Source organism: Cyanistes caeruleus, chromosome 6 (assembly GCF_971803275.1).
Source record: "Cyanistes caeruleus chromosome 6, bCyaCae1.hap1.1, whole genome shotgun sequence".
NCBI classification, from domain to species: Eukaryota; Metazoa; Chordata; class Aves; order Passeriformes; family Paridae; genus Cyanistes; species Cyanistes caeruleus.
Genome location: NC_141706.1, coordinates 18,107,931 through 18,121,794, shown reverse-complemented (window position 1 = coordinate 18,121,794; position 13,864 = coordinate 18,107,931). Strand labels below are relative to the sequence as shown.

The 13,864-nt window shown below is 43.6% G+C and overlaps 1 pseudogene; it reads left to right on the top strand.

Moving 5' to 3' along the window:
- Window positions 1–308: 308 nt before the first annotated feature.
- Window positions 309–2,974, top strand: LOC147652480 (uncharacterized; annotated as a pseudogene).
- The last annotated feature ends 10,890 nt before the right edge of the window (window positions 2,975–13,864 follow it).

Sequence of the window (13,864 nt, the reverse complement as noted above, 5' to 3'; positions counted from 1 at the left end):
TATCTTGGAGACCCCAAGTACCAGTTCCCTTTACCGTAAATATCTCAGCTTGCTAGACCATCCCTAATACCAAGCATTCTTGTAGCTTACTTCTATATGATTTTAAGAAACATTTCCAGAAACATTTAACCCCACAGTAACACTTTTGTGGATTTTTAAAGGCAAATTTGTCCAGAAGCATGGTGGTACCTTTTGACCTGCAGCAGCTTTTCTCATGTCTCATGTCCTCCATGGAATTCCTGCTCTGGGAGGTGGCATGGAAAAAGTTGCTAAAAGATTCTCTCCCAGAGCTCTGTATAGATCCTGAAATGGCGGTGGATAGTAACGACACACCACTTTGTATGGTCCATTTGAGCGGTGAGGGAGAATGGGCCCTGGAACCCAAACAAGTGCAGGGTATCCTGGTAGCGGTGCTGGAGCGCATCACGGATGCAGCATCAAAGACTGCACAAGGGAAAAAACCCTTGTTGCCTGACAGCCCCCTTGAACCCTATGGGAAATTAGAGCAACAACCCAATGAACCTTTCCTAAAGTTCGTTGAGAGGTTAACCGGAGCCATTGAGTTACAGGTGAAGAATGAGAGAGCCAGAGAAGAGGTGCTGGAGGAAATGGCCCTGACCAACACAAATGAACGGTGTAAGGAGGCCATCCTCAGCCTTCCTATGGAGCCTTCTCTGACCCTGAAGGACATGTTACAAGTGTGCTCAAGAAAGGTTCCCTTTATGACCACTACCCCAGGACAGGGTTAGAGAAGCACATGCAAACCTACGCAGAGGGTCGCTACTGCAGATGCTGTGCCTGCACTGCTGCCACTGCCAGAAGGACATCCTCCTGGACCACCACCCAGGAGGAGCTCAACATGTCTCCTGTGTGACTAGGCTGGACATTGGGCATCTCAATGCCCACTGAAAAAACAATTTCAAGATTTTAAAGACAATGGGGAGAAAGGGCCTCAAAGGCCTAGGGGAACCAGCCAAAAAACTGAAAGGGGAGTGCCAGCCTGTCCAGCATGCCAAAGAAAAAGGGGCAGGTCCGAGAGGGGGGAAAGAAACGTCAAAAGGCGCGAGCATTGATGAAAGAAATCTAAATGACCATTCTGTGACCACTGCTACTGCTCATCAGCCTCCACCAGACGTGATTCTTGGTATGATAGACCATGGCATAAGTAGACCCATTTTAACCACCGACTGTCACTATGAACCTTTCAGGTTGTGTTGGAATCTGAGATACAGATTGTGTGCCCTTGTTTCTGATACTTAACTCTAAGATCCAGAAAAACACTGAATTTCATATAACATGAAATTCATGAACATGTTTTCATGGTGATGCATGAAAATAACTGTTAAAGTTAGAAAAGCTAAAAGTGTGAGTGTGTAGATTAGAGAGTTTTCTTAAGTCACTTGGTTAAAAAGTTTGTTTAGAGTTTAAGTTAGTTTAGAAAGCAGAAGGCGAGATGGAAGAATTAGACTGTTGTTTCTTTTCCTTCTTCTTTCTTCTTCATGTTCTTCTAGAGGTTTTTGGGTAATAGTGTGTGATTGGACAGAAAATGCCGCAGTGCAGCACACAGATGATGGTTCATTGGGTCATTAAGAAAAATAATATACGTGTCTATTGTTAATTGGGTAAGAATAAGTATAAAGATAAAATAACTGTGTAGTTCGGGGCCATTTTGTGCTTTCAAAGCCAAAGTGAGCCACAAGGCCGTTCTGTACCAGAAGAAAATAAGTCAGATTGCAGTGAACTGAATTTGTGTAACCTAGACTGGAGAGACCTGCCAAGTTTTGTAATGACCTTCTAATAAACATGAGAAACAAGATTCTAACAAGCTCGGGAGTTTTCTTCAAACCTAGAGAACTGAGATAAGCAGGGCTCCCCACAAGGGAGGATCCCAACGGAGCTCTGCTCAGAGGAGACTGAGAAATCCAGGAGGAAAGAAAAATACAGAAGAAGCGCAGCAGAATCAGAGAAAGAGAAAAGAGAAATGAAAAAGAATATTTAAGAAAAAGGTTACAAGGTTGTAGATGACAGAACCACTCCACCCAAAAAACACTGGCATTTGGGTTCTGTAGACCCACAGGAGACAGGCACTTGGCACCGGATTGACAGCAAGTATGTCGTCCTTGGGGATGTAGAGCACACTCTGCAAGAGATCAGGATCCTTCTGGGTCTTGTTTTGGCAGATCCTGAACAACTTGTTCTCTGGCTGCGTTGTGTCCACCCACCTTTGTTTCTGCCTGCAGATCAGATCGTAGCGTAGGCAATTCCAGTATTGGACATCACTCCCTAGAAGGGGCAACACCAAGGACAACAGCTCTGAGGTTTGCACTACACAAATTATCAGGGAGAAAAAGCCCAAGACAGGGTGTGAGGTCTGTCTGGGTGGGGAAGTCAAATACATTAAATGACATCTGGACATGGGGGCAGATGTGATGATAATCCCCTTGTGTGATTGGCTGTCACATTGGGAATTGCAAATTGGGAATGGCCATGCACATGCTAGGTGTAGAGGGAATGCAATTGATAAGACAATCAAAGAGTGTTGTACAAATTGAGGGGCCAAACGGACAATTGGCGACATTGCATCCGTTTGTTTTGGATTATTCGGAGCCCTTGTGGGGGAGAGACTTTATGGCCCAATGGGGGATCACAGTTGACATCCCAGATGCCCCCCTGGTTTTTCAGGCAGCGGTCACTGAGAAGCACCCTACCCAGAAACAAAATTGGAAGACCAATTCACTGGTCTGGGTAGAATAGTGGCCACTCAGTAAAGAAAAATTGAAGGCGCTTCAGGAGCTCATGGATGAGCAGCTGGCTAAAGGCCACATTGTGGAGACCATGTCACTGTGGAATTCCCCAGTTTTTGTTATCAAAAAGGCCAATAAAGACAAGTGGTGGGTCCTCCACGACCTCCGTCAGATCAACATTATTATTGAAGATAAGGGCTTTCTCCAACCAGGGATGCCGTCCCCAGTGATGCTCCCCCAGAATTGGAATTTGGCAATCATTGACATCAAAGATTGTTTCTTTCAAGTTCCTTTACACCCTGGTGATGCCTCACATTTCGCATTCTTGGTTCCAACCATCAACCAAGAAGCCCCAAAGAAGAGGTATTACTGGAGTGTTCTCCTTCAGGGGATGAAGAACAGCCCTGCCATCTGCCAGTGGTACATCTCTTCCTTGCTGTCCCCGGTGCGTGCAGCTGCAGGAGAGGCCATCATCCTTCACTACATGGATGATGTGCTTGTATGCACCCCCAGTGATGACCTGCTGACCTATGTGCTTGACCTGGCAATCAGTTCATTGGTTGCTGCAGGGTTTGAGCTTCAGGAAGAGAAGATTCAAAAGATGCCACCTTGGAAGTACCTGGGTCTAGAGATTAGTAAGTGGACCATTGTGCTGCAAAAATTGGCAATTAAAAACAACATCAAGACCTTGATGGATGCCCAGCAATTGTGTGGGTCTTTGAATTGGGTAAGGCCTTGACTAGGTCTGACCACCAAAGACCTAGACACCCTCTTCAATTTATTGAAGGGGGAACAGGAGCTATGTTCTTCTAGAACCCTTACTCAAGAGGCATGGGCAGCCCTATAAGAGGTGCAGAACTGTATGGCCACCAGACCTGCCATTCAAATGTGTCATCTTAGGAAAACTGCCAGACCTCCACGGGGTCATCTTCCAATGGGAGAAGGTGGACAAGGTGGAAAAGGAGCAAAGCTGTAGGAATCCCCTCTTTATAATAGAGTGGGTTTTCCTTAGCTGCCATCAGTCCAAAAAAAATGACCAAGCCACAAGAGCTGGTGGCAGAGTTGATCTGGAAAGACAGGACCTGGATCCGGGAGTTGGCAGGATGTGACTTTGAGTGCATTCACATTCCAACTGAGCTAAACTCAGGCCAAATTATGAAAACATTGTTGGAGTACCTGCTTCAGGAGAATGAAGCACTGCAGTTTGCCCTGGACAGCTACACAGGTCAAATTTCAATTCATCAGCCTGCCCACATAATTTTTGGAGAAAAAGTTCAATTCACCCTTTCACTGGAAAGTGTTCAGAATAGAAAGCCTTGAAAGGCTAAAACCATTTTTACACGTGTCCAGAGCGTCCCACAAGTCAGTAATGACTTGGAAGGATCCTCAGACTCAGTGGTGGGAGGCAGATGTTGCTGAGGTAGAAGGATTGCCTCAAGTAGCTGAGTTGGCTGCAGTCATTAGAGCCTTTGAAAGGTTTCCTGAACCTTTCAGTTTGGTCACTGATTCAGCTTATGTAGCAGGTGTAGTGTCCAGAGCCAAACAAGTTGTCCTAAAAGAGGTCTCAGACATTGCATTATATAACTTGCTCTCAAAATTGGTAAATTTAGTCTCCCACCAAGAGCAACCATTCTATGTGATGCACATCAGGTCACACACTGATCTGCTGGGGTTCATAGCTGAGGGCAACAGGAGGGTATCTCAGCTGCTCCTGCTGAGATAGCCCCACTCCCAAATATCTTCGAGCAGATGAAGATACGCCACCAGAGTTCCATCAGAATGCACCTGGCTTAGTTCACAAATTCCATCTCACTTGGGAACAGGCTTGAATGATTGTGGCTGCATGTCCAACAACATGCACTCCCATCCCTGAGCACAGGAGCGAACCCCAGGGGATTAAACAGCTGCAAACTGTGGCAGATGGATGTTACCCAAATCACATCCTTTGGCAGGCAAAAGTATGTCCACGTGTCGGTGGACACCTTTTCTGATACTGTCTATACCTCTGCCCACATGGAGGAGGAGTTTGCAGATGCCGTGAAACACCTGGTGCAGGCTTTCTCCTTCCTGGGTATCCCCAAGGCACTCAAAACAAATAATGGACTCATGTACAAATCCAAGGAGTTCCAAAGCTTCCTGCAGCAATGGGGAGCAGAACACAAGACTGTCATCCCCTACTCCCTGACAGGTCAAGCCGTCATGGAGAGGACGCACCAGAACACCAAAAGGGTCCTCAGCCAACAACAACAAACTATCAAAGCTGAAACACTATCAATCCAGTTGTCAAAGGCCCTGTTTACCCTGAATTTATTTAATTGCACATATGAAAACCTCAGCCCACCAATCATGCATCACTTCAGGAAGAACTGTCAACTGCAACTGAAAGCCAAGCCACCAGTGATGGTAAAAGACCTGGCAACTTGGGAGACAAAGGGTCCTTATGACTTGGTCACATGGGGTCATGGATACACCTGTATGTCCACCCCCTCAGGTCTTAAGTGGGTACCCTCGAAATGGGTAAAATCATTTGTACCAAGGACTGCCAGGACACACGCAAATGCCCCACAAGTGGTCAACGCCGTCTGGAGGAAGAAGAGGCTCCGAGCCCTTTCCCTCTGAACATTTCACCCTCCTAACCATGTTTGATTTATTAAGTTTCAATTGAGCACCAGAGTTTGTTGACCACCATCCTACTGAACACTGAGAGCAGTCCCAAAGAAATGTTTTCCACCACAGCACCTGCACATAACCCCACAGTGGTAACAAGCTCGACAAGTAACAGCATATACATGGAGCAATGAAAGACAAGGCCATAAGGGCCATGCCACCGTAGCTCTCCTGCTCATGACAGCATAGCCCCTGCAATGGCCGGGTATAGGCTTGATGCTTCACTCTGCTTGCTCCTCCTGCTCCTCTTCATCCAACTATCAATGTCATGGATCATCCCGCAACCCCGCCAGAATGTCTGGGTTACCTTGGCCCATGTCTTACATCAAGACCAGATGTCCCTGTCCTCAGATGCCATCGATGACCTGCTGTCCACCTGTCTGGTGGGAATACCCTTTAGACCCCAAGAATTCCCAAAAACTCTGCTCGAGTACCACAAACAGGTCAATAGTCAAAAAGGCACCCACCACGTATTGACAAATGGGTCATCCATAAAACTCCCCTTCCCATCCCCCATCCTGTCATCCTCTGAAGGGAATGGGTTGAGAAATTGCTGCAGCTTCCCTGCAAACCAGAGAAGTTCAAATTGGTAGGGTCTGCCCACGCACAACACTGTGTGCATTTTAATTGGGAACCCCAGTGAGCCTACCATGATGTGGACCAGTTCTACTGTATACTTGTCCCATACAAGGAGGAGTTCGCAGCCCACAGGTGGTGCACATCAACTGACCACGTGACAATGCCATCTGTCAGTGAGTGGAATGCCAGCCCAAAGAAATTAGAAAGGGGAACCTTTCTTATTTGTGGTGATCAAGCATGGGCAGATATTCCTTCCCACCTTATAGGAGGCCCTTACACCCTGGGGCGATTGGAGCTTGCTTCTCCCAACATGACCCAAATTCCCAAAACTGAAAATCAGAGAAACGTCAAAATTCAGAAAAGGGGTGCAGTTAATACAGATGAATTCTGCAGTTCCCAAATTTATCATTGGTCTAAGTCAAAACAAATTGCAGTATCCGTCCTCCTGTTGGGTTGCTGCTGCCAAGGCTCCGAGTGAGTTAAGCTGGGTTGAATGTTGGATTGCAGAGCAAGCAAGTCTTACTTCCAATGCCTTTAGTGACCTCCTCCAAGATCGGGAAACAACTGGACAGGTGACTATGCAAAACCACAGGCTATTGATTTTCTTCTTGTTGCACACAGGCACGGTTGCCAGGATTTTGAGGGAATGTGCTGCTTCAATCTGTCATCAAGAAGTGAAAGTGTTCATGCATTGATAGCTAAGATCAAAAAGCTAATCTAGGACATACAACTGGAGCAAGAGGATTGGGTCAGGGCACCCTGAACTCCATCTCTGGAATATAGAGACTAATAGGTGCCACCTCTGTGGAGGCAAAAGACTGGATAAAAGACTCTTTTACAGGACTCAGACTTTCTGGATGGTGGTCATCTTTAATTAAGTACATTTTGTTCATGTTTTTTTATCATTATTTTTATTATCTTGGCTCTGTGAGCGCTCAAAAGGGTCATCACTTTGAGCATCCAAAAGGAGCTCATTAACATCAATCAAGTAGTGGTCCCTAAGACCAATGAAAGAGACCCTTGGCCAACTGAACAGCCCTGGTTTGGGGATCTATACCCCAACTCCAAGCATGTCCCTCCGACTGAGTTTTCCTCCTCCTAAGTAAATAAAAAGGGGGGAGACATTGTATTGTGTTGTTTGTTTTGCTCCCCATGGTATTACGTTTAATGGCTTATTCCCCTCGCCTCTCTGTTTCTGTTACAATGTGACATTCCAGTTGTCAATCCTTCTGTGTTCCCCCTAGCAACTCCTTCTCTGGGCGTTGTCTGTCACCCAGCTACTCCTCCCAGCTTCTAGAAAGGTCCCTCCCCAAACATCCTCATTTGTCCTCCCAAATGTCCCTCCAACCCTGTTACACTCCCCCCTTGTTCCCTGTTGGTTGGTGATTTGTCCCCTCCCTTTGTTCCTCCCTTATACTTAAGCTCTTGGCACCCCCTGCCTCAGGGGCTCTTTTGGAGTAGCACCCCTGCGGTTTGGAGTGACAGTGGGGACGGAATAAAATCTTGGATTTCTGCCCTCCTTTTAAGAGCCTGATTCCTGCCTCCACCACCGTCGTGACAATCTCATCCGATGAGGGAGAAATCCCTAGCCTCTGATTCTGGGGATTTGGAGAGGTGTCCCACTGAATGTCAGTGGTGTCTGGCTAGTCTGGGTGAGTGCAGTGATCACTCTGAAAGGGACATTGTGACACATTGTATGTATTTATTTTTCTAAATTGTTCCCTAATGGATCTTAATTCCCCAATTGTAAGGCATTTTGGCAGTAAGTCTAAGCTTGAAGTTAAATGAAAGGCCCCAGTCCTTATTAAGGACCTAGAAACAGGTAAGATTAGGGGACCTGTTGGGGGTTAGGTGTGTTTTTTCTTTTTTTTTTTTTTTTTCTGTCTTGCCTGTGGAATTTTTACCCATTAGTTGCGGGGGGTGGGGGGGGTGGGGGGGACACGACAACCTAACTGTGGGTACTTGGTGGGTGCTTGACAAGAGACAAAGAGTTCAGCCGCGCCCAGGGGGGAAGGGGGCAGGAAAAGGGGAGGGCGGGGACAGTTTGGCAGGCTTCTTCAGCTTCAGAGAAAAACACATTGGGCACAGAGCTGTTGCGGTGGAGAGAAGGGAGTTTCGCCATCACCCAGACGGAGCTGCTGCTTCTTCTTTTTCTTCCCTCTTCATTGGTGGCCTCGCACCCCGACGTCCTGCCGGGACGTGTGGCAGTGCCAGCTACCGCCGCAGAGCTGCTGATACACCTCAACCACCAGCCCAGGATCTCAGCTCATCCCTGCTGTTCCAGCTGAGTGTTCCTCAGAGCCCTGCAGGAGCACCGGGACTGACTGCCCAAGGAGGTTTGTGAAGCAAAGCTTCTCCTCCATCCCGTCTCAGCCGAGAAGGCTGTCACGGGGTCCCTGGTTCTGTTTTCTTGCTAATGCTGTAGTTATTGTTGTTTGTTTGCCTGGTTATACTAGTAAAGAACTGTTATTCCTATTCCCAGATCTCTGCCTGAGGGCCCCTTGATTTCAGGGTTATCATAATTTGGAGGGAGTGGGTATTCCAGGAGAGTCTCCTGCCCTCCCTAGCAGACACCTGTCTTCCAAAACCGACACTAGCTTATTAGTGATTTATTTATTTCAGGTTGCATTTCTTTTTTAAAGTGAATATGGATTCTGATAGCTAGTGTTATTTCTTTTATGGCTATATAAACCTCCATGGGTTTGCTGTCATGGTTCATTCTAAGTACATTACCATTTTTGTATTTTTGACTTCATCTCCATGAATTTTCAATTCCTTGACACCTAGGATATATTTTTTTCCTTTTTACTTTATTGATTGACAACATCTTACAATTAAAAAAAAGGATAAAGAAGAGAATTTTTTTCCAAACTCTTTACTTAACCAAGACCAGCAATCTACTTGGTCTTCTGAATTAATAAATTCAGAAGATTCATAAAAACTTTAATGAATGCAATTATGCAATTAATAAAGTTGCAATTATGAGATTGATCAATAATAATTCTGATTAATAAAGTACTTTCTGCTGCAAGTGTACTTTAATTCAAAAACTTACTGATCTGTTGTGGGTATATGAAACCATTTTCTAACTTGTATTTTGCTTTGAAGTGTTGAAGTATGTGCCTATTAACCCTAAGAAAATTGGTATGTAAAAATGACTAGTTAGGTGATATCTCCATATTTCTACTTAATGTCTATATTTTTATCTTTAGATCAAATGGCTGCACAGTAAGGAGACAGAATAGCTATTGTTCATGGTTTGTGTATTGTAAAGGAAAAGAAGGACCTTATAGTCTGACTGTAATCAAGTACAGCTGGACTCTCATTGTCTGATTAGGAGACATGTATATAAAGTATATTTAATCCTTGACTCATTTTTGCAAAACAGTCCCTCACCTTTAAATACCCTCAAATCTAATACTACTATTCCAAGGTAGGAGTTCAGTTTTACAAATAAATTGATTCCATCTAACAAAAGTGTTTTGGCTCTATTTTAAAAATCATAACAATTTTTAATATCTATAATTGTCCCTTGCTACCCCCTCCTCACTTTCCTTTTATGCCTCATCCTGCCTGAATGGATGTGCTGTCTTTTTCATCATGTCAGTGTGTTGATTTGGCACAGCCAGGGTTTTGGTAGTGGGGAGGGCCTCAGAAGTAGCTTCTGTGAGAAGCTGCTGGAAGCTTCCACCATGTCTGACAGAGCCAATCTCTGATGGCTCTGAAGACAAACATGCTGCTGGCCCGATCAGAGACATTGGTGTGATGACATATTTAAGAAGAAAATCAAAATCAGTGCAGGGGAAGTGTTTTCCAGGGGTGGTGAGGTGTCGACAGGGGCTATTCCTGGTTCAGGGCCATTATCTCAGCATGGACCATAGCCACAGTGAGCCTTGCCTGCCTGGCTGCCCCTAGCCAGCTGCACCACAGGGTGCAGGCAGAAGGGCAGAGGTGGCAGCAGTGGCTTCTTCCTGGTGCCCTGCATGAGAAGAGGCATTAAATAGTGTCAGCACTGCGGTGGCTGCCACTGCCCATATGATGGTGGCAGCGCCACCTGGTCAGCAGCAGAAACATGGAGAGTAGTTACCTTACGTGGAATCTAAATTAGATCAGCTTCTCAGCACTGTGGGATCCCCCAAGAATCCTTGAACTGATAGCACATGTTAGCAATAGTACCTATGGGCAACAATTTTTCTTTGAGTCAGAGAAGAGGAGGAAGTGAGGACACATGAGGGAAAAACAACACGACCACACCAAGGTCAGTGGAAAAAAAAGAGGGAGAGGAGGTGCTTCAAGCATCAGAGCCGATATTCCTCAGCTGTGGTGAGGAACATGGTGAACCAAGCTGACCTCCTGTAATGCATGAAGTGTATGGCGGATGCAGAGATACACTTGCACCCCAGGAGAGAAGTGCTCACGCTGGAGTGGGTGGATGGCAGAGAAAGCTGGGATCCAGTGGGAGACCAGCTAGAGAGAGAGGGCCCCTGTTTCTAGAGATAGAGAGGGGGGCCTTGCTTCCACACGAGGGCAGCCTATCCTTAAAAGACTGCACACCATGGACAAGTGACCTGTGCCACAGTAGTTTTGGGAAGACTGCCTATGGAAAAAGGACCCCACGACATAGCAAAGACTGCCTATGGAAAAAGGACCCCACGACATAGCAAAGACTCCTCTCTCTCTGAGCAAAGAGAAGATCCCAAATGATGAACTGACCAAAACCTCAATGTCCTGTCTTCCTGCTACTCTGGTGGGAAAAAGGGAGGGGCTGAGGTGGGGGAAAAGGTGTTTCAAAGGCTTATTTTCTTTTCATTATCTGCCTCTGAGTCTGTCTGATAGTAAAAGATTTTAAAATCATAGAAAATTCAGGGAGTTAGAAAGACAGTTAGGCTTGGTAGGCCATGGGAAAGTGTTAAAGATAGGCCCTGGGAAATGTTAGGTCTTGTGCTTCCTCGATCATGTGAAACTGTAGTCAGTATATGATAAATGATATAATTGTTAGATGTGATTAGATATAATTATTGTTTAAAGAATCATGAGAAACTATATTAGGGGATTTGAGGGGGATCATGATAAATCCATGCTTGGATTAAATCAGCGTATGCAATAAAACAATGTAAGCTTAATAATTAATATGTAAGTTATATAACAATAGAGCATAAAACATGTTCAGCTCGCAACCAAGTTGGGTCAGATTTGGGTATGTGTACCCCTGACACTCAGAGCTCTTTAATAAAAGCACCTTAATATAATCATTCCATGATTATGTGTTCCTGAACGCTAACATGTTGATAATAAATTCACCTTATACCTTTAAATTTGAACCTGTTTTGCCCTTAGAATGTTTTTATTCCAGTTATCTCATAAGCCCTTAGTTATTTTTTTTTCCCTCTCCTCTGCCCAACTACAGCAGAAGAGGGTGAGCAAACCACTTCAGTGGGTGCCTGGCATTTGGCCAGTATCAAACCACAGTGGGTAGTTCTTTCTTTTAAAAAACAGACTTTTTGTAAATTTTGTTTTTGCATATATTATCACCATGACTAAGTCTAGACATTGTTCCTTTGAGGAGAAGGAAAAAAAGTTTTGTTTTCAACAGATTTCACCAAATAAATTAAGATGTTGTGCTTAGAAGTGTTATCACAAGATTGACTAAGTGGTTACACAATTACTTGTTATAAAGTTGATGAGAAGTTCTGAAGGCAGAATTGGCATATATCTGGCTAAAATTAAAATTAAGTTTTTCCTAAAGTTAAACTCTTGCTAAAATTAAATTGACAAAAATAACCACAGCAAAGGCAACAAAATCTTAGCATAAGGCTTATTCTCACTATAAGAAGAGAACAGATATCCCATTATTATAAGCAATCATGTTTTATGATTTTGAGTTTCCAATGTTAGTCTACAAGATTTTATGTTATAGGGCCAAGTCGTATTTCAGGGATTACTGTTTTTTCATGTCTTACAGAGGTAATCACACAGTACACTGTATTTTGTGCTACCTCTGTTCTCCATACACAAGAGCACATTCCCATTTCTCATCTTTCGCCATTTGAGGAGGAAAGCTTAGGTCTACTTGTCAAAACAGGTAAGCATTTCACTTCCAATTAACCACAAAGTAACAACAAACAAAAAGTAATAACAAAGTAATTACTCCCTCTCATTAGGGGACTGGATAACTTATTTATTAAGTTAAAGATTTTTATTCTTTACACAGGGTATTTGTATCTGCCTTATAGAAGCCCTAATATTTACAGAAAAGTGTATACTATTTTCTAACTCTAAATATATAATTTATTCAGAAGTGAGACTGAACAAAGCCATAGCTTCTCAAAACTACTTGATAAATTTTATCCCCAGAAGGAAGGTGCATGCACCTTAATTAATGAAGCAATATTCATCAGTTAAAATATTCACTGTCTGCAACTACTAAAATATTCACTATGATAACTTTTTGTCATTATTTACTTCCTCATGAAGAAAGAGTGAATAAAAGACTAACACAGACTGTCTGTGATTGAAAGATTTCAAGTGATGTATTGTTGAAACATGGATAGTTCAGTTTAAGTTCAGTTCACAGTAGAGACACTCCCCTCTCAAAACAGATTTTTAAAATACCTGTGGAAAATTGGGAAGTTTGACTTCTCGAACATACACAAACGTATCAATCCACATGTCCCCCAGTCTCCCTAAGACTTCACCTTTACTCAAGTTCAATATTCAGTATCTATTCAGATCTATCTACAAGCAAGATCTGGCTCCAAAATCTAGCTTGCTGTAGAAGCACATGACTCTTGCATGTTTCTCTGTGACAGATTACTCGTTTTTGTCCAAACCATCAGTACCACCGTGCCACTCTAAAGCTTAACTACAATCCCCAGGTGACCTGAACCTCCACATGGCATGCAACTTCTCTACAAGTCATATAGCCTGAATCCTTTGCAAAAATTCAGGTTCCCTGCAAGACCTTGAAAGCTCACCTAACTACAGATTAATTTATTTGATACTGTTGTACAGCTGTATGATAGAAATGTTTAGTAGATTAATGTGCATGACTCTATGTGTCTATTTCATACAGGCAAATATCTTGCATGTGCATGCAAAAGCTTTAAAAGGAACTATGTTCATACATTTCTGTTCTTTCTGAATAATAATGCTCCAGTACAGAAAAACCCCCTCCAATTAAGGAAGAAACTGATAGGATTTTCCTGGTAAAATTATGTAGTAACAGGTTCTAATTTGCTTTACTTAACAGTGTATTTCACTGTTGATTACTCTTAGTGCTGCTGTGCTGTTGCACAATGAGACATGACAAGCAGATTCTCTTCCATAAACAATTGGTCAAACTATTGATGAATTTTTCTATTGCACAGTCCGGAGCAATTAAGGAACAGGCTCACAGCTGCTCCACTAGTTGCGAGTTTCTTGCAAAGAGCTAGCACAAAAGCTGATTACATTTCCAGACAGAACTGCCAACTTTTAGTTGTCCTGCAATATTCAGGATGGATATTTGGAAGATCAGTTGCACCTGAATTACTATCCTGGAAATAAATTCACATTGCTGGTTCAATTATCATATATTCTAAACCAAAGCAGACATCTCTTTGTTCTGAGTAATCTCTTCCTCTTTCTCTATCTATGTACCCCTTTTCTGCCACCCCAGTCATTAGATGAAAAAAAAAGAAGTAAAATAAATAAGACAAAAATACCTGGACACTATGGAAATGACAACAACTAGAGACTTGCAGAAGCAGTTGTTATTCAGGGTAGTCATATGCCAAAAGTTACAAAATGGATTTGAAATTAATCTCTCTTTTTCTAAGAAAAGTGCGGGCCATGTGGAGTTGATCAAGAAAGCCTCTTTGCTAAGGGAGCGCCAG